The 21,711-nt window shown below is 38.7% G+C and overlaps 1 protein-coding gene across 1 annotated transcript in view; it reads left to right on the top strand.

Moving 5' to 3' along the window:
* The window catches only part of GUCY1A2 (guanylate cyclase 1 soluble subunit alpha 2), a 318,287-nt gene that overhangs the window by 85,442 nt on the left and 211,134 nt on the right, over positions 1-21,711 (top strand). The gene's annotated exons all lie outside the window — the stretch shown is intronic.

The following is a 21,711-nucleotide window of genomic DNA, read 5'->3' as shown; positions in this document are numbered from 1 at the left end:
GGGAAATGAATGAATGCTCATTGCCAAAATGCACATAAGACTGTATGGTCACTTGTTTCCCTGGAGGGTCTTTCTTCAGTTTCTGTACCAGGATAAAACGTGTTTTTTCAGGTTGTTCAGCTTGCTCCCAAGCAGTTTTAAAGAAATGGCTGGCTTTTGGAAATGAATAGGTTGCTCTGGGCTAAAGGACAGAAGAATTGAAGAAACAATGGAAACTTCCATGAAGGAACAATCTATACATACTTTGGAGTACTTTCAAGAATAAATGAAATAAATGAGCGAAGAGCCTCTCAAAAGCAAAACCAAAGGCGTATTTGATGATTTTATACAGTGATGCTGTATTGTGGATTCATTTTTATAATTTTAAAGTTCCATGAAAGTATTTTAACTGAAATCCTTGAGAAAAATAGAATGATGCATATTCATTGACATGAATCAGGTGATTTAGGAATATTACTTGGCAACTTTTCTATGACATAAATTCCATGATACAAAAACATGTGAAGAAAAATCTTCAGGTCCAATGTGGCACTTTGGTGTATTCTAGTCTGAGCAAAATAGTATTCCTATTTGATCACACACTGACGTTTCTAATGGTATTTTCATATGTGTTTCATAATATATTCAATAATTGCCACCACTCATTGAAAAGCATTTTAGAATTGGTGATATTTGATAAGTAGTATATTCTTTATTCATGTTTTTAATAACTTAAAACCTGGAAAGATTGTATTTAATTTAGAGAATGTTCTAGCTGTCCGTTTTTAGAGATGCATGGTATTTGACTATTAGTGTTTGAGGCATTTTGGGTCTTAAAATTGAAGTTAGTGTTTTTGACAATGTGTCTGACCTAGCATATATAATTAATGTCATTTGATTGGTGTATTTCATAGATTTGAGAGAAAAATTGAGTGGAGAGTTACTGCTTAATATTCTCAAACTCCACGGATGCTTCAGCTGGCTTGTATTTCTGTTTAATTTGTATACCAGAATAAGAAATAGACATTATGAAATGATGACTCAAATGTCAAGACTCCCTGACAATTCCAGTAATATGGAACTGTGCTTTTGAGAAGATGCAATTAGAATTAAAACATGTTAGTGGTAGGTAAAAGTCAAACAATAAGCAGGATTTCAGTTAGAGTACAAGTAGTAATGCTAGGATCCTTATCTTTACCTAGCTGCGTACTCCCCTGAGTTTGCCACGATGGGAATGTTTGAGAGGTTACATGTGTCTCCCATTGGAACTGAAGTCTATAATGCTGTGACATGGAGTCGTAACCAGATGGATAACAGTTTTGAATGAATATGTCACCAAATTCTAGGTTTATTGTTTCTTGAAACATGGACATGAAAAAAAATCAGTTTTAAACTTTACCTTCTTATTGATGAATTTGACCTCCACACTAATTATTTACCTATAATGGCTGTTTTTATTAATAGATAACTCTATATTGTCTGGAAAGCTCTAATTTTTGTCATGATGAGAAAAAAATATATTTTAAGTACTTTATGATATTTATTTCTTAGTCTAATATAATTTTACCATTTGGGGGGGCATACCAGCCACTATTCCTACCCTCTCAAAAAACTAAGATTAAAAAATATCCCAAAGCAACTATCAAAGAACTAATTGTGCATCCATATAATTTGCATAATTAATTTGCTGCATACAATGTGGTGCTTTTGATAACATGGTTTGTGTATGTGCGTTGTCACTCTGGTTACCTGTATGAGTGAAGGCAGAACACTCTCACAAGCAACATACGGAGAAGCCATCAACCCAGCCTCCCAAGAATTTCCATTTGTTTCGGCAGTGGTCAGCTGTATATCAGGGGCAGGGTCTCATCCGGTATGTTGCAGTAAGAGGGAACTCTTTATGTGGATTTGGGCCCTTTTGACTCCACCCTGTGGTTCTCTCTGCATATTCTGTGAGTGATCATGTCAGCCAAAGGTATTCTTGTCTCTCCTTTCTATTATTTTTTACACATTTCAGCTCCTACATTACACCTTTCCTTAAGTTCAGCTTCCTTCTTATCAGCTTCTTTCCTTATCATTTGTCAGACATTGAATATAAAAAACAAGACAAAACAAAAACTCAAACAGAATTCAGGATTGGGAATTATGATTGAATTAGGAACCCATGTTAATTTATATTGTGCATTTAAACCTAGTAATGTCCTGGAAATTTAGAAATTTCTCCCCAAATTTAGAAGTTTGTCAAGTTTATCACTTTTGAGTAGTAAGATATTGTAGTGAATTTTATAGTCTAAGTGAGCAATTTAGGGATCAACATATAGTGATATAGACAATTAATTGGTAGATAGTCTAAAGTTTCTTTGAGTGGGTTGAACCTTCTTTATAGGTAAAGATTATTATAAATTAAAGTGACGGTAAATAATTTCCTTCTCTCCGTAACAAGGTCATGATGTGTCAGAGTAGAGTAACAGACTTGGAGAGAGGTGTCTCTGACAGCCAAGATCTTAAATCCTTTAATTTCTGGGTCTCTGATTTATTCTTTTCAAACTAAGCAACCTAGCCAATTAATTAATATTTTTACTCCTTGCCCAAGCACCTCTAACATAATCACTCTGTAAAAGTAAAACGAGGCTACCTGTTCCTATAAAGACACCCTACAGAGCCCCTATGAGACAGAATTCAATAAACAGCAGGGGATTTGTTGCTTTTTGGCTTGGGTGGCCTACCTGCTAAGGTCATTTGTGAAGATTACATAACGTAAACCATGTAAAATATTTATAATATTCTGACCCAGTTTCCTGTTGAATACAAATCCACTACTATTACTTCTACCTTGTGATTATTACTCCTTTTCACCTGTGACCCTCTTTCTATCGGCCCCCTTCTCACGCTTGCCTCAGAGGCGAGAATATTGGTGAGAAAGACCCAGCCCATTGCTCTTCCATCCATTCCAACGCACGGCGGTCCTACACAGGCCCCTGAGGCCACACGTCTCTACAGGGCAGCCGGTCTCCTTTTCCTGAGGAAGCTGCTGATGGGTTTGAAGTGCACACCTTGTGCTTAGCTGTCTGGCTCCAAGATTGCCCAAGAACACCTTCATGTAACACGGCATGAGCCCTGCTTCTCCCCACCCTAGTAAAGATGGTTGTTGTTTTACTTGCCATCAAACTGGGACCTATATGCGACAGAACAAATTATTTCTCGCTCTTGTGACGTCTTCGTGATGGTGCTATGTGTGAGTCCATTGTTGCAGTCATTGTATTTTGAGTGGTTTCGAAGTCAGGAGGCTCATGTGCCATCACTTTATCGCACCAAATTCAGTGGTGATCCATCAAGTAGTCTTTGGCTAATCTTTGGAAGTAGACTGCCAGACTTTTCTTTCTAGTCTAGGAAAATCCATAGCCTTAATCTAGGAAAACCCATAGCCTTGGAATGGATTGTGGCTCATATTGACCACACACGACTGTAAATTGTCCTATTATGTTCTAAAGCTATATATATTTTTAGCGTTGCTATATTTTATTTATTTACTTAAAATGTATCATGCAATTTAATCATTCAATTATATTAAGAAGACTTGTGCAATCAGAATTTTTTTCTCATGCGCATTGTTGTTAGCTCTCCCCGGCCCTCTCCCCCCCCCTCCTCCTCTGCCGTACCCCTAGGCTATTATCAGTTAGTTTTTCATATACAGCAAATCATGCAAAATAGAGATGGGAAGCAAACAAACAATAAGCCAACGACACAGACTGAAAAAATGAGAAAAACCTTTTATTCTCTTTTCAATATTTTCTCAGAAAATATTGAAAAGTGAGCCAACTCTGAAAGGGTCAAAAGGGAGATCAGAATGGTAAAGTATCGCATGTCATCCCAACGGTATCTGCCATAAGTGACGTCACACGGCTCTCTGATAGCAAGCCTCTTCACATCCGTGACTGTGGTCTGAGGGGGTCACTAGAGGCTCACTCTATGGATGGGCCCTGAAGATGCATTTAAGGCTTCTTCTGTCATCCATAGCTTTCTGAAAACCATGCTGAATCTTTTTATTTTATTGGGGGTTCGTACAGTTCTTATCACAACCCATCCATCCATCCATCCATCCATCCATCCATCCATCCATCCATCCATCCATCCATTGCGTCAAGCACATTTGTACATTTGTTGCCATCATCATTCTCAACATATTTTCTTTCTACTTGAGCCCTTGATATCAGCTCCTCATTTCCCCATCTCCCTACCTGCTCCCCCCTCCCTCATGAACCCTTGACAATTTATAAATTATTATTTTGTCTTATCTTACACTGTCCGACATCTCCCTTCACCTACTTTTCTGTTGTCCTTCCCCCAGGGAGGAGGTTATATGTGGATCCTCATAATTGGTTCTCCCTTTCCAACCCACCCTCCGTGTACCCTCCAAGTATCGCCACTCTCGCCACTGGTCCTGAAGGGGTCATCTGTCCTAGATTCCCTGTGTTTACAGTTCCTATCTGTACCAGTGTACATCCTCTGGTCTAGCCAGATTTATAAGGTAGAATTGGGATCATGACAGTGGGGGGAGGAAGCATTTAAAAACTAGAGGAAAGTTGTATGTTTCATTGTTGATACCCTGCACCCTGACTGGCTCGTCTCCCCACAGCCCTTCTGTAAGGGGATGTCCGGTTGCCTACAGATGGGCTTTGGGTCTCCACTCTGCACTCACCCTAATTCACAATGATACGATTTTTTGTTCTTTGATGCCTGATACCTGATCCCTTCGACACCTCATGGTCCTTTCTGGAAGCAGTTTGCCACCTCTTTTTCCCCATGGAGCAGCTGGTGTGTTCGAACCCCGGACTTTTCAGTTAGCAGCCAAGCACTTAGTACAGAAGCTACATTGAAACTTGTCCACCTTGGACGACATTGAAATACCCGTGGCAAAGCTCCCAGCCTCGCAGCAACACACAAGCCGCCATGGTTCAGTAAACTGACAGATGTGGGGCGCTCCGAAAGACTAACAGGATGCTGTTGAAAAGTCCTCAAGGGCTCTGATTGGGTGTCCTTTTTATGTACACCCTATCAATGTTTTCAGACTGCCTAAAGTTTGGGACTCTGATTTTTATTATTTGTTTCTACTAATATCCGTTATGTCCACTTAACACAGGATTTTGCTTCGTCATTGGCTTTCCAGATAGAATGGATTAGTTAGCTTAGGCACCAGCTGAAGTAGCAATAGAATTTTGAGAAGCAATAAATAACGAGTTTTTTTGGACAATTTTTTTCTTATTAGCAACGCTTCAGAGAACTTTAATAACACCTTGGAAGCACCCCACACTTGAAATACATCATCCTTGGGAGAGAGCAGTAGCATTGCTAATCATCTTTGCTTTGTCTCTGTCTCGGAGCTGAGGGAAAGCTCTCCACCACCACGTGTCGTTTTCCACCCTCAGCAACCTTCTCACATTTGTCTCATTAACTGGAAGCTGCAACACAAATGCTGGGATGTGATTTTTTTTTTTTTTAACAATTTATTGGGGCTGATACAATTCTTTTCACAGTTCATACATATACATACATCAATTGTATAAAGCGCATCTGTACAGTCTTTGCCCTAATCATTTTTTCTCTTTTCTTCTTTTACATTTTATTAGGGACTCAAACAACTCTTACCACAATCCATACATATACATACATCAATTGTATAAAGCACATCCATACATTCCCTGCCCCAATCATTCTCAAGGCATTTGCTCTCCACTTAAGCCCCTTGCATCAGGTCCTCTTTTTTTCCCCCTCCCTCCCCTTTCCCCCCTCCCTCATGTGCCCTTGGTAATTTATACCTCGTTATTTTGTCATATCTTGCCCTATCCGGAGTCTCCCTTCCCCCCTTCTCTGCTGTCCCTCTCCCAGGGAAGAGGTCACATGTGGATCCTTGTAATCAGTTCCCCCTTTCCAACCCACTCACCCTCCACTCTCCCAGCATCATCCCTCACACCCTTGGTCCTGAAGGTATCATCCACCCTGGATTCCCTGTACCTCCAACCCTCATATGTACCAGTGTACAGCCTCTGTCCTATCCAGCCCTGCAAGGTAGAATTCGGATCATGGTAGTTGGGGGGAGGAAGCATCCAGGATCTGGGTGAAAGCTGTGTTCTTCATCGATACTACCTCACACCCTAATTAACCCATCTCCTCTCCTAAACCCCTCTATGAGGGGATCTCCATTGGCCGACACTTGGGCCTTGGGTCTCCACTCTGCACTTCCCCCTTCATTTAATATGATATATATACATATATACACATACATATATACATATACACATATATACACATACATACACACACTTATATCTTTTTTTTTTTTTTTGCATGATGCCTTATACCTGGTCCCTTGGGCACCTCGTGATCGCACTGGCCAGTGTGCTTCTTCCATGTCGGCTTATTTGCTTCTGAGCTAGATGGCCGCTTGTTCACCTTCAAGCCTTTAAGACCCCAGACACTATCTCTTTTGATAGCCGGGCACCATCAGCTTTCTTCACCACATTTGCTTATGCACCCATTTGTCTTCAGCGATCCTATCATGGAGGTGTGCAGTCAATGATATGATTTTTTGTTCTTTGATGCCTGGTAACTGATCCCTTTGGGACCACTCGATCACACAGGCTGGTGTGTTCTTCCATGTGGACTTTGTTGCTTCTGAGCTAGATGGCCGCTTGTTTATCTTCAAGCCTTTAAGACCCCAGTCACTATCTCTTTTGATAGCCGGGCACCATCAGCTTTCTTCACCACATTTACTTGTTCACCCACTTTGGCTCCAGCCGTTGTGTCGGGAGAGTGAGCATCATAGAGTTCCAATTTAATAAAAGAAGGTATTCATGCATTGAGGGAGTGTTTGAGTAGAGGCCCAAGGTCCTTCCGCCACCTTAATACTTGACCTATAAATATAGACACATAGATCTATTTCCCCATCCTCCTATATATATTTGCATGTACATGTCTTTGTCTAGACCTCCATGAATGCCCTTTGACTCCTAGCTCTTTCCTCCATCTCCCTTGACCTTCCTCCTGTCCTACTACCATGCTTCATCGCCACCTGGGCTAGAGTATACCTCTTCTCTAAGCATCCTTACCCTTGATCATTTCCCACCAGGCCTGCCACTCCCCCTTCTCTACCATTTGGGGTCCCATGTTTTTCCCTTGTCCCTGGGTTTGTTAACACCACTTCCTTCCCTCCCCTACCCTCCCACCCCAAGTCCCCCCCGGAACTGTCGGTCCTGTTGTTTTTCCTTCAGATAGTTCATCCAGCCTGTCCTATTCAGACAGACCTGTGGAGTCACTAACATGCATGAAAACAAGACAGAGGAAAACAAAGCAACAGTATGCAACCAGACAACAAAACAACAAAAACAAACCACTGACAAAGAACAGAACAAAACAGTTCACAAGAGAAAAGCTTGTAGTTAGTTCAGGGATCGTTTGCTGGCCCTTAGGAGTGATTTTTAAAAGATAAAGTAGGAATTAACCTCTGATTTTCTTTCCTCCAATTAGTTTCCAGAATGCTCCTTTGTCTTTTCTACACATATGCCCATCCATTCTGTCATGAGGATTGTTTATTAATCTCACTGCACCACAGTGGAACTGTGGAAAGGCACGTTTTATCTGCCTGTCAAGAAATCATTATTTCACTTCAACTTTAATTAACTTTGGCAAAACGGGAGCATCCTTTCTTTGTTCCCATCATAGTATTCTTTGGGAGAATTTTCTGTAGTGTCAGTGATGGACATTAGTTTAGAATTTTCTCTAAAAAGCAGCATTGCAGAGAATATAGATAATTTCGTTCAAAGTTACTCGGCTTTTGTAATCGTAATTGAGATTAAAATTTATTTTTCAAGTAGTTCAATTTTTGTAGAATTGTTTCCTGATCATCAAGTACCCTTTCAAAACAGGTGGAGCATATTGAGATTTTGGTAGAGATCTTGGCGGTGGGGTTCATTCGGGTTCTCTTTTCCCTCTTTCTTGCCTACCATCTGAGCATCTTTCATGAGTTATTGTATTGTCAAGCCAACCCAGATGATTATGCAATGATTAAGTCTTACTATTCATTACTACCATCAGGGACGTTTTCTGTGCACGGGGTTTCTATGAGTGGGACTGACTCGGTCGCACCTAACGACATCAGTTCTCCTCAAGCTGAAGGTGGATGTTTTGCCAAGACTTTATTTTTGTCAGTGAGAAAAATTTCAGGCCTGAATTTGCAAAGGAGGTGTGTTCTACCAGAGGATACCTCCTCTTCTGTGCTGTGCTAGTGTTCTAACTTCTGAGGGGGAAATTATAGTCCTTTTGGTTGAACATGTTACTTTAACTGCCCCTTTGTTGTTTTAAAAATCTGTTATTAATTGGGAGTTAATGCATATATCATAGCATTCTAAAGATCAGTCCCGCCAAACAGTATTGTATATTTGCTACACAGTTTCTACTCCTTTTGTTTTTAAGTTAGGATCATGTTTTCCCAGTAGCTTTAAATCTTAGTGAATTAAAATCTGAAGATTTAAATTTGACACATTAAAATCAAATTTGCCCAGCTTTTATTCACGTTCATCTTTTGTGGATATGGTGTAGCAGTTTTAATCAACACATGAAGCCAGACAGCTACCATTGATACTGTTTTAAAGCACCGATGTCACCCAGAAATTGTGTCCAATGCCCATCCAGTCCCAGGCAACTACAGATCAGAAGTACTGTGTCCTAACCTTTCACTGGCCTCTTCATTTCTTTGATGTCTTTTGAAGGAAAGTTTTCAATTTAAATGATAGAAATGTTTTCTTTTATGGATAATGCTTTAAGGAGTAGCTATGAAATCTTTGTATGCTCCAAGAGCACAAAGATTTTCTCCTCAGTTTTCTAATAGAAATTTTAAAACAATAAGTTACATTTAAGTCTCTATTAATATCTTTGTATGTGCTTTTAGTAAAGGTATACTTTTTGTCCTTTTTGTAAATGGACATATAATTGCCTCAGCAATTTATCGTGGCAGTTATTATTTGTTTACTGCCGCACTTTTGCAACTATGTAAAAAGCATCATTGACCAAGGTTTTTAGACTTTTTGCTACCCTCCTTTTTGGTCTTACATTGATACCACAATGCTGTTTCATCAAAGAATAACCTGAAACAGTGAATGGTAAGTCCTTCAATTAAAAAAAAGTATTTTTCTATTCTGAATCTTTTGTGTTTATATATAAATTTGAGGATTTGCTAGCCAGTTTCTTTTAAAAAGTTATTAGTGTTTTGTTATGAATTACATTGAAGCGGTAGATCTGATTAGAAAGAATTGCCATTTCAACAATGTTGAATTTTCTATTCCATGAAAATGTTGTCTCTCAAGCCTCTGGTGATCACGCTCTATCCACAATCGAGGGCTGGGAGGGAAGCGGGTACTAAACAGAGCGCATTGGAGAGATGAAGCTCAAAGGGATAAACCTGACCTGAGCAGTTAAAGGCTGGTTAGTTCTCTGCTCTGATGCCGCAGACCCGATCGGGTTTCAGCATTTGTTTGTTTATATTAGGGTTTGTCGCAGGTATATTATGTCACGGAATCACCCTCTTGAAGTTGTGTTATGTTTTTCTGTTTTTCAGTACTTGAGACCCAGGATTGATAAACCTAAAGGGACAGCAAGCAGAATAAGGGTTTCTGGGCAGACAGACTGGTGTGGCAAGGGGGTGTGGTGTAAAGGAGGCGATGTCAAAGAGTCCAGAAAGAAAAAGAATGTTGAGAAACTGATTATGGTAGCAATTAGACAATTCTGCTTGACATGATTAAAACATGGATTGATATAATATAGATGTATGAACTCCCAATTAAAATTCAAATACAAAAAGAAACCATTATTTATCTCAAATTTTTAGAACTTTTAAAATTTTCTCTGAGGTGTTTTTCAGTTTACTGTGTACAGTTCTTGAACATAAAAAATTATCCTTTTTCCACTTTTTCTTTTGAATATTATGAATGGAATTATTTTCCATTTATGCATGGATTTTTAAATTACTACGGTAAAATATAAATTATTTTGTATGTTGGTGTTGAATCTTATGACTTTCGTAAAGTTATTGGTTAATTTTCTTTTTGTTTTTCTTTTTTGGCAAATTCCTTGTGGTGTTTTACTTACATGTGGTCTGAGAATAAACATTTTATTTATTTATTTTCCTTTAAAACAGTTTTATTGGCACATAATTCACATATCATACAATTCAATAGTTCTGTTACATCCAACATAGTTGGACAATCATCACTACAATCAGTTTTAGAATATTTCTTCATTCTTGTACTTATCATTAGTAGCTCCCCATTTTCCTTCAGCTTCCCCTGCCATACCTCCAAAGTACCATTAATCAAGTTACTGTTTATATAGATTTACCCATCCTGGGTTTCCTACACATAAAATCATTAAAAAAAATAAGAATAACAAAATAAAGCAAAAATTTCAATCAAGAAGAAAGCGAAAAAAAAATTAACAAGTAGAACAAATTTTAAATGGATCAAGTAGAACAAATTTTAAAGGGAAATGAAATGATAAGATGCTTATTTTTAACCAGTTGCATCTACAGGTATCCACTGTCCAATGCATTCTGCATGGTAGCAAGGCTGTTTCCATCCCCAGTCTATGTGCACAGTGGATTCACCGGAGAGTTAACACACATGTAGTTCCCAGTCAGTTTCAATAAACGGCACCAACTTTAAAGGTCAAAAGGGAGATCAGATGATAAGTGTTGCATGTTAACCTAGCTACAGCTCCCATAACCATCTTTTTAGGGTGCTCTCTGTCTGACAGCAAGACTGTTCCCATCCCTGGACTGTGCTCAGAGGGGATTAACTGGCGGCTTCATCTTCACGTAGACCTTGCAAATGGATTTGGGGATTCCCCTGTCATCCATAGCCTTCTGCAAGCCAGATGTTCACAAGACAAGCTCAGCTTTCATTCCCTCCTTTGAATTTGGGTTTTATTCTTTATTGTTAGGGATACATAGTATCCTGTTGTGTGTCCATCTATCAGAGGGTTTTGTTTGTGTGCTTGTTTTAGTCCGTTCTTCTCCTGATGCATATTTGGGCTGTTTCCAACTTCTTGCTACTGTGAACTTTACTTCAGGGAACATGGGAGAGCATGGCCTATTCCTGTTCTCTCTCTTACTTCTTTGGAGGATATGCCAGCAAAGGAATTGCTGGGTCTTGTGGCCAGGTGTTTTACAAAGCACCAGATTGCTTTTCAAAGTGTCTGAATACATGTACAAGCCCACCAGCCATTCTAAGGCTTCCAGTGTCTCCAAGCACTCTCCAGTCCTTACTTTTAATTACTGTCCAGCTTGTTATTTTATAACTTCCCCTTACCTTAGTCATCATGATGTGTATTAATCTGGTAGGCATGGCTCTGCCATTGCTTGCTGTCCCTGGAGTTCCTGAGAGTGTAACTGGCACGGGAGTAGGAAGCCCCATCTTTCTCCTGAGGAGCACATGGGTGGTGTCTAACTGTGGACCATGTGGATCACAGCCCAACTCATAGCCACTCTGCCATCAGGGCTCCTAAGCCATATCTCCAAGGAACCATTAATCCAGTTACTGTCTATACAGATTTACCTATTACCTATCCTGGATTTCAGATACAGAAAAAATATTTTAAAAACTAAGGAAAATACCAAAGGAAAACAGACAAGTAGCCTCAATTGAAAAGAAAGAAGAAAATATTAAGAACTAGAACAGATTTAAATGGATCATAAGAGAGATCAAATGATAGGGTGTTAACTTTTAGCACAACTGCATGTGCAACGATTCGTTCTCTAACGCTTTCTGCATGGTATCAAGATTATTCACAGCCCTGGTCAGAGGGGACTCACTAGGGGCTCAATCCAAGTAGATTGTAAGGTTCTTGCTCTTAGAACAGCCTTCTCTGTGATGTTGTACACAGTGAATATCAAGAATGTTTACTTATCTAAAGGGGTCCGTACTTCAAGATTAAAGGCTTCTAATCTAGCAGTGAAAAAAAAAGATTATTGCTCATTCAACACTGGCTTCCAAAGTGCAGAAGAGGGGAACTTCGTACCTCGACTTCAGGCAAGATATGATGAATATCTCCATCTCTACGTAAATATACGGATTCATGTTTTTGTTAGGTGCCATTGAGTCAGCTGACCCATCCTGATCCTGTGCACAGCAGAATGAAGCATTGCGTAGTCTTGTGCCATCCTCAGAATTGTTCCCACGCCTGAGTCCACTGATGCAGCCACCGTGTCAATCCATTCCATGGAGCGCTGATTTCTCCTGACAGTATGTCCAAGTATACCAGGGAAGTTTAGCCATCTTTGCCTCTAAGGAGTACTCTGGCCTCAAGATTCATACCATGATTTCCACCACTTTGCATTTTAATGTCTCTTAATTCAGATATTATTAGGGATACAATACTAGTGTAGATTTAATAGTACAATTTCAATAAGTAAGTTTGGAGTGAATTTTCTAAACATTTACCCTTAACATTTAAAAATGTTACTTTGATCTAATTCTTTCATAGATTATAAATTGTTCTTACAGTAACATATTTATCAGACTATGATAACTACCTTTCAGTGGTTTATAATCCTTTTATTGTGCTCTCGTTTTCAGATATTTTCTATCCTATGAATTTAAAATTATGTGAAATGATGTTATTTTATGTAAAATATTTTCCTTATAAATAAATGAATGCAAAAGGAAATAAAATTCTAAGATGTTAGAGAACTTCCTGTTTACGAGAACAATAGTATCTGATATGTTCTTTCCAGCATCTGCTTTCTGTTTCTTTGTAATCTATTTGATGCTATATGAGTATACACTTCCCAGCTTTTAGATTTCAATCTCTGAAGTTTTTTTAATTGAGAGTAGATAGCACATTTTTGTAAAACAATTTGAAGCCATGCTGCTGGGTTACAGATGAGAATCAATAATTTTGTCTCTCTATGAAGAAGAGAAGTCTAATTTTTTGTCCCCAATATGGATCATTGGACAATATAAAAGTGTGCTTTAATATTCTTAAATGAATGTCATCCTTGAAGCTTTACATGTGGTTCAGTATCTTTATCTTCCCCTAAACATTTCTTTTCAGAAAACCACTGTTACACTGTGTGTGACCTTCTGTGTACTGCTGTTACCCGATTTATAAGGGTGCTCCTGACCGCAGTCATGTAGCAATTTAAAGTAATTTGATTTTTAAAAATGGGTTTGAGACCCTGCCTAAAGTCTAAAAATAAAGTGTTTCTATATCTGTTATGTTTTCCTTAGCCACTAATTTGATAATTCCAAGGGGAAGAAATTATTCGGTGTGTCTGTTTGAGATGTTCTTTATAATGTGAAAAGGTCTGATTTCATGTTTCCCTAAGTAGAAAGATTATTTCATAAACTTCTAAATGTCTGTATTATAATGCATACACAATTTGACTCAAGTGCTTCTTTATTTTCCTGTCATTTCCCTTAATTGACTCATTGTACCTAAACAGGATAAATTTTACCTACAGCGCCATCATCGGTAAAGGGGGCTTCTTGGATTTATGTTCAATTGCATTCTCTTTATCTCTTACTCCAATTAGAAATTAGCACCCATATTTATGTCTTGTTTTCAAAGTCTCAAACTTAGTCAATTTAATACATCCCACTTTCCAATTTAATCTGTCCACTTATCATTGTTTCTGTTCAACGTTTGGGTTAGCTTTCTTGGTTTGGAATACCTGGGTTGACCAAGAGACTATTTTAATTATTTTTTAAAATTTTATTCATTTTCATTATATTTCTCTGAAGCGTACTTTATGCCGAAGGAAGAACGTTCCAATTTTGAGAGCATAGATTTTCGAGCTTGCATATCAGAACAATCATTAGCTTGTTTATAAAGTATTACGTACTAATGTAGAAAATAATTTTATTTTTATTATAGCATGTCAAACATGTCAAAATGATTATATTTCTTTCTGTTAAAATGTGGGGTGTAGAATGATTATGATTATGACTTTTAAATTTTAAAACATTTAAAAATTTTTAAATGTTAAAACATTTAAGGATCCATTTTCAGTTAAGACAGTTGGAAGCCTGAGACAATCTACCCTTTGAGAAGTGAGGATAATTTAAAACAGGCTGACAGAATAAGAGAATATTCTCTAAAATTCTATCAATTATAGTGTAAATGAAAATGTATTTGGGCTGTTATCATGAAGGATATAAAATTAACTCAACTTATTCCTTTGATATTAGTAATATCCACTTTATGGTTTAAGTCTTAATGTAGCAAACAAAATAAACAAAAATCAATAAACAGATGCTCTTGTGGTCTAGATCTTTTGAAAACTATTTTTAGGATTGTAATAGTTTTGGGGAAATTAGGATGAAAATTAGGTCAAGTCTGTGTAATAATTTCAAATCCCATTAAATATGATAATTATGTTGATGATGATGCTTATGATTGATGATATGTATTTACTGGTTGTTTAGTAATGGCCACTCTTGTAAACACCCTGCGCACGCGCACATATATGTATGTATGTATATATATGTATGTATACATGTATGTATGCATGTTGCTATCCATGTAAATTGAATCCCCAGGATAACCCTTTGAGGTAGGCACAATTAATAAGGCTCATGTTACAGATAAAGAAGAAAAAATACAGAGAGGTTATGAGATGGCTTCCCAGGATTAAAGCGAGCACATTCCAATGTTAATGTCGTTGGGTTCCAGAGCCGCTATGTGGCCTGAGATAAACTTTCTTATCATATTATTCTGAACATACTATCCAAGTGAGGTTGGGAGAACTTATTACAAAAGGCACTCTTTTGGGCACAAGGTTCCTATCTTTACAAAATCTAAGATATTTGGGGCAATAAATGTAGAAAATATGTAGAGATCATAATTATTACTGCCATTGAGTGGATTCTGACTCATGGAGACTATGTAGAACAGAGCAGAACTTCCCCTGTGGGGTTCTCAGACAATCACTCTACGACAGTAGGAAGCCATTTATTTCTCCTTCAGAAAGGATGGTGGTTTCGAACTGCTGTCTTTGTGGCTATCAGCCCAACAAATAACCCATGATACCACTGGACCCCATAATTACTACTGCTCTTCATCGACATAATACTAAACAACTTACAACATGCTTCCTTAGAGAAATCTTCATTTTTTCCCAATGCCATGGTTAAGCAATTCTTTTGACTGTTAAGCCCTGGCGGTGTGGCAGTTATGCACGGGGTCAGCAGGTCACAGCAGGTCCAGCCACTCCTGGGGGAAAGATGAGACTTTCTCCTCCCATTAAGAGTAGATCCCTACATACAGGGTTGGACACTTACAGGAGCAGATCTACCTGTCCTTGAGCCGACTCAGTGACTGTGAGTTTTTTGTTATGAATCCAAGTATAAATCAATGGAAGACTAAGTTATTGACAGTTTTTAAACACTTGTTCGTGGTTTCCTTTTTTTGATATTCCGAGGAAAAGCTATGTGTGCTGCTTCTGGGAATCATAATAGTTTGAATTCCTTTTTTGCAGTCTGCTCTAAAATTATGCAGTAAATTTTAACCCCATCATGGATACACACCTTCATGCCCTTGCTTTGAATCGACCAGTCACTGCTGGATGTCAGTCAGCTTTTATACAGCCTGGAAAAACATACAGGGCAGTTTTACTCTGCTCTGTATGGTCATTAAGAACATGAATGGAGTTTTCCATTTGACACCTGTATGTCCGTGTCCCAGAGCATATGCAAGTCTATTTTCCTCGCTTACTTTAAATTGTATCTTTTTTGAAACAAATAAAACAAAAAATTATTTTTCTTATTCTTAACTGGTCTGATAATAGTCCATACTAATAAGAGCAACAATATAATAGATGATTATTACTTATGTATAGTGGAATGTACAAAAGAAATCCCATAAGGGATGGAAGGATTGGGATCATTCAGTTACTCAAGTGCAAAAAAAACCAAAACAAAACAGGAGCAATATGGAAACTGTCCTTTATTGACCATATTTCCATAAACCTTGTACAATGCTAAAATATAAAGTACACTTAAAAAATTGAAAGAATACCCACCACGATATTGACACGTAAGTTCTATGACTATTATTACCAATTCCCTATATTTTGTCATCTATGAACTTCCAAATCATTTTTCTACAATTTTACAAATTATGAAAAAATTGCATACTGGACAGTCACTGCTAAGATATTCCATTCCACACTTTGTCATTAATATATATGCTCCTGTTTTTCATATGCTGAAACTTGTGTGTCATGATTATGTTAAAAGAACTCATAAAAAATGAATGGACTCTTGGTGATTAACTTGATTTTTGTATACTTTCAAAATGAACTACCCACTGAGCGTGACCTCGAAAAACATACGGCCATTTTAGCTCATGAAAACTACCTCTGGCATTAGGCGGTTCTCTTGTGTTCCATACTGGGTTTTTTAAAAATTACTTTTAATCGTTTTATTAGGGGCTCATACAACTCTTATCACAATCCATACTTACATCAATTGTGTAAAGCAAATTTGTAAATTCATTGTCCTCATCATTCTCAAAACATTTGCTCTCCACCTAAGCCCCTGGCATCAGCTCATTTTCCCCCTCCCCCCCTGCTCCCCCCTCCCACATGAGCCCTTGATAATTTATAGATTATTATTTTGTCATATCTTGCCCTATCTGGCGTCTCCCTTCCTCCCCTTATCTGTTGTCCGTCCCCCAGGGAGGAGGTCACATATAGATCCTTGTAATCGGTTCCCCCTTTCTAACCCACCCTCCAGCTACCCTCCCAGTCTCGCCACTCACACCGCTGATCCTGAAGTGATCATTGGCCCTGGATTCGCTGCTTTTCCAGTTCCTATCTGTACCAGTGTACATCCTTTAGTCAGATTTGTGAGGTAGAATTGGGATTATGATAGTGGGGGAGGAGGAAGCATTTAAGACCTAGAGGAAAGTTGCTACATCGCACCCTGACTGGCTTGTCTCCTTCTTGAGACCCTTCTGTAAGGGGATGTCCTGTGACCTACAAATGGGCTTTGGGTCTCCACTCCACACTCCCCACCTCATTCACTATGACAAGATTTTTTGTTCAGATGATGCCTGATACCTGATCCCTTTGATACCTTGTGATCGCACAGGCTGGTGTGCTTCTTCCATGTGCATTTGTTACTTCTGAGCTAGGTGGCCGCTTGTTTACCTTCAAGCCTTTAAGACCCCAGACGCTATATCTTTTGATAGCTAGGCACCATCAGCTTTCTTCGCCACATTTGCTTATTCACTGCTTTGTCTTCAGCGGTTGTGTCGGGAAGGTGAGCATCATAGAACGTCAATTTAATAGAAGAAAGTATTCTTTCATTGAGGGAGTACTTAAGTGGAGGCCCAATGTCCTTCTGCTACTTAATACTAAACCTATAAATATATGCATGTAGATCTATTTCCCCATCCTCATATATAAATATATTTACATATGTACATGCCTTTATTTAGACCTTTATAAATGCCCTTTGCCTCTTAGCTCTTTCCTCTATTTCCTTTGACTTTCCTCTTGTCTCACTATCATGCTCAGTCTTCATTTGGGTTTCAGTAATTCCTCGTTACATTACCCTTGATCACACCCTACCAGGCCTCCTGCACCCTCCTCACCACCTATTTGGATCAGTTGTTGTTACTTTGTCCCTGGGCTTGTTAACATCACTACCTTTCCCTCCTATTCCCCCTCTCCCATGTCCCCCCGAACTGTCGGTCCTTTTGTTCTCCTCCAGATTGTTCATCCAGCATGTGTTATTTAGACAGACCTACAGAGATACCATATTAGTTTTCATAATTTGAAAATTACTCACCCTTTGTCTCACAAAGCTCATTTTATGTCCTAACCTGTTATGTCTCTTCAATTCAATAGAAATTATGTAGTCTGCCTTTCTGTTCTCTGTTCTCTCCGAGTTTGATGTATTGTTATCGTTCACAGTTTATTTGCTAAAGTAAAAGTTTTAAATGCTTCTTTTAATGCATATTTTGTCATATATATATTAACTTTCCATAAATTGCATTCAATTAGCTTATAATGTTGGATAGACAATGACATATATATGGAGACAGGCCTTTGAAAAGAAGCCCTGTACCAGAAATTCACATAATTCAGCATCCGTGCCTTGTCTTCTTGCTATATTTTCCATTTAGATATGGTGAGTATTGGTCAGTATCAGATCTCTCACAATTTTTCATTGCCCAGCGTACAGAAGATGCTTAGGGGCTATTCAGTGGGTGAATGATTGAATAATTTTGTAAACTAACTCGCTCTGTTGTTAAGGTCAAAGTGTGAAGGTACATGTGAGAGCCTTTGAGAAAACACTATTTAATTTTGAGGCATTAATTTTTGAAATTCATTAGTTTATTACACTTTCAACCTAAAATAATATGATTACTTAAACAATATTTCTATAATTTGCTTGTCTTTATAATCTCCTTGGCATGAAACCAAAGGAGAAAAATAGAATTACAAATAAAATCTGAATGGAGTAATTTCTTTGTAATGGGTTCCATTTATGGTCATGAGTCCAATTTCAGTCATAGTCCATCATATAAGCAATTCAGTTTTATTCAGTTTCTCTTTCATTTTTTAGTGTGCTTTTTCAAGGAGTCTTCCAAATTTTGACCTCAGTCCCTTCTCAACCTTCTTTATCGTCTTCTTTTGTTTCTGCCTCCTACAGTCAAATTTATAAGATTATTTGCTGAACATTTATTTCATTCCAATATACTGGAAATACAAATATTAATATGACATATACTATCCCTTAAGGAATCCCTTATCATTCATTACTCACATTGTATGATATTTTGTGTCTCTATATCTCTCTCATAAAAATGTGAATTTCTCGGGTACATGAACTTGTACCTTATGCACTTTCATAGTTTTAGAACTGAGTTCAAAACCTAGTACCAAGTAGGCACTTAATCATGGAATGTATACGCTCACAGTGATTTCCCCCTTCTCATAAGCATATATAAAAGTCCTTTGTATGTAAACCTCAGTTGAAATTTTATTTATTGTATGTGAATATTGTTAAGTAAGAGAGCAGGTATTTATTAAATGCCTATTTTACAGTTGTGGCAACAGAGAGGTAAATGATATAATTTAGTATGTTGCAGTGGATGAAGTGTTGGGCTGCTAATCGAAAGGTCTGCAGTTCAAACGCATTAACTGTTACACGGGAAGAAGAGGAGGCTCTTTGCCCCAGGAAACATGAAGCCCTAGATAGGGTGGCTATGTGTCAGGGTCATCCTGATGGGAGGGGGTTTGGGTTTTCTTATTTTTGATGGTGCTAGATCCCTATCTCAGAACCCAGAATCCTCATTATTATCATTTTCCTGAGAAAAGCTCATTGTAGAATGCGTTTAGATGACACCTTCCCAACTTTCACAGAATGGGTACTCTTTGGTGTGATGCTCATGCACGCTAATGTCTATTCTGCTGTTGTCACTGTGTACTACATGCTAACGATTTACCCGAGTGGATGCGTAAGCACCCAGTATATTACGGTAATTGGTAGAATGGAGGGGGACAACTTGCTTCTGGTCTGTTTCCTTAGTTGCTCTTTATCAGGAAGCTACTGCGGTACAGGCCCTGGACAAAACACCTGATAGAGACAGTCTCGTCACTTCAGGGTAGCATAGCGGTTAAGTGTTAGGCTGCTAGCTTTAAGATCAGCCGTTTGAAACCATCAGCCACATTTTGGAGGAAAGACCTGACTTTCTACTCCTATAAAGAGATATAGTGTCAGGAACTCACAGGGTAGTTCTGACTTGTCCTATGGTTTTACTGTGAGTCTCCATCGACTCCGTGGCGATGAGAGCTTTAATCATTTCAGCATCCCTCTGAAGTCCAATCATTATCCTTGCTTTACAGATGAGATTAGTTCTTTGAGCAGGAATTGGGGAAGGAAACGGAGAATGGGGAGATGTCAGGGTCAGATGAAGAAGCCACGTAAAACGTTGAAAACTTTTTCTTAATGAAAGAGTAGTAATTTTTCACCAGAATTGTTTTAGTCCATTAACCACCTTTTGAAGGCTTGCCTAAGTCCTCCTGGGTCAGCATTGTGTCTGGAGAATCATTTTTCCAGCATGGACTCCTGGGAATAGGAGCAGAGGACATCTGAGAATATTCCAGTTGGCTGGCGTGTGGAGCATCTCAGGAATGTTTCTGGTCAGGCCCCTCATGCGGCAGGGTTTGGGGTATTTCAGGATATGGGAAATTGAATGTAGTGAGCATGATATTAGTGATGAGAAATTCATCAACAAGTTTTAAAAATAGGTTGCTTGCTTGCCTTGCTCCTGGATTTTTCCCATGGTGCTGCAGGGTTCCAGTACACGGCACATGGAGTGCAGACAGAGTGTGTAAGCGTTGACCTTGTAATTTGAGATCTTTCACTGGCCTTTGGAGATATCTTATGTATTAAATTGATAATAAAGTATTAAACAAAAAAAATCAACACTAAACCCACTGTAGGATTTGGAGTAGGATAACATTTCAGAGCAAGCTGTGGGATCATTACTGTTCATCACCGGATTGTCATTGCTTTCAGTAGTTAATGAAACTCCAAAGTGCCATCATGAGACTAATTGCAATAAAGACAGTCTGAATAAGGGACGCTCATGAAGTATAGATTTTTTAAAGATATAATTTTGTCACTGTCAAATTTATTCATTACTGTGAGAGGGACCCACAGTTTAATGTCCTGTTATTTACTTGAACCACTAATAAGCAGCGTACAAGATGTGACCTGCTTTAATGATACATATGATTAATATGTAATTATGAGATCATAATTGCTAAAAATTGGAAATGCTTACACCTTTAAACATAGTTCAGTTTTAATCAAGATTAAAATTGTCCCTTCAATGATGAAGAAAGCTGATGGTGCCTGGCTATCAAAAGATATAGCAACTGGGGTCTTAAAGACTTGAAGGTAAATAGGCAGTCATCTAGCTAAGAAACAACAAAGCCCACATGGAAGAAGCACACCAGCCTACCCCGATAAGAACACAGAAGACAAAGCAGGTGCATAGGCAAATGCGGTGAAGAAAGCTGATGGTGCCTGGCTGTCAAAATATATAGAATCTTGGGTCCTATAGGCTGGACGATAAACAAGAGGCCACCTAACTGAGAAACATCAAAGCCCACTTTGAAGAAGTATACCAGCCTGTGAGGTCACAAGGCATTGAAGGGATCAGGTATCAGGCATCAAAGACCCAAAATGATCATGGCATTTTGAATAAGGGGGAGTGCGGAGTGGGGACCCAGGGCCCATCTGTGGGAAATTGGACATCACCTTCCAGAAGGGCTACGGGAAGGAGAGGAGCCAGTCAGAGTACAGTGTAGCAACGATGAAATATGAAATTTCCCTCTGGTTCTTGAATGCTTCCTCCCTCCCACTATCACGATCCCAATTCTACCTTACAAATCTGTCTAGATCAGAGGATGTACACTGGTACAGATAGGAACTGGAAACACAGGGAATCCAGGACAGATGAACCCCTCAGGTCCAGTGGTGAGAGTGGCGATATCAGGAAGGTGGAGGGAAGGTAAGGGAGAAAGGGGGAACAGATTACAAGGTCTACATATAACCCCCTTCCTGGGGGACAGATAGCGGAGAAGTGGGTGAGGGAGGGGGGAACGGGGAGGGAGGGGAAGAATGAGGAGCGGATGCCAAGGGCTCAAGTAGAAAGCAGGTG

The sequence above is a fragment of the Tenrec ecaudatus genome, chromosome 4 (genome assembly GCF_050624435.1).
Source record: "Tenrec ecaudatus isolate mTenEca1 chromosome 4, mTenEca1.hap1, whole genome shotgun sequence".
Taxonomy (NCBI): Eukaryota; Metazoa; Chordata; class Mammalia; order Afrosoricida; family Tenrecidae; genus Tenrec; species Tenrec ecaudatus.
The sequence above is the reverse complement of the archived record's forward strand: the minus strand, read 5'-3'. Positions and strand labels throughout refer to the sequence as shown.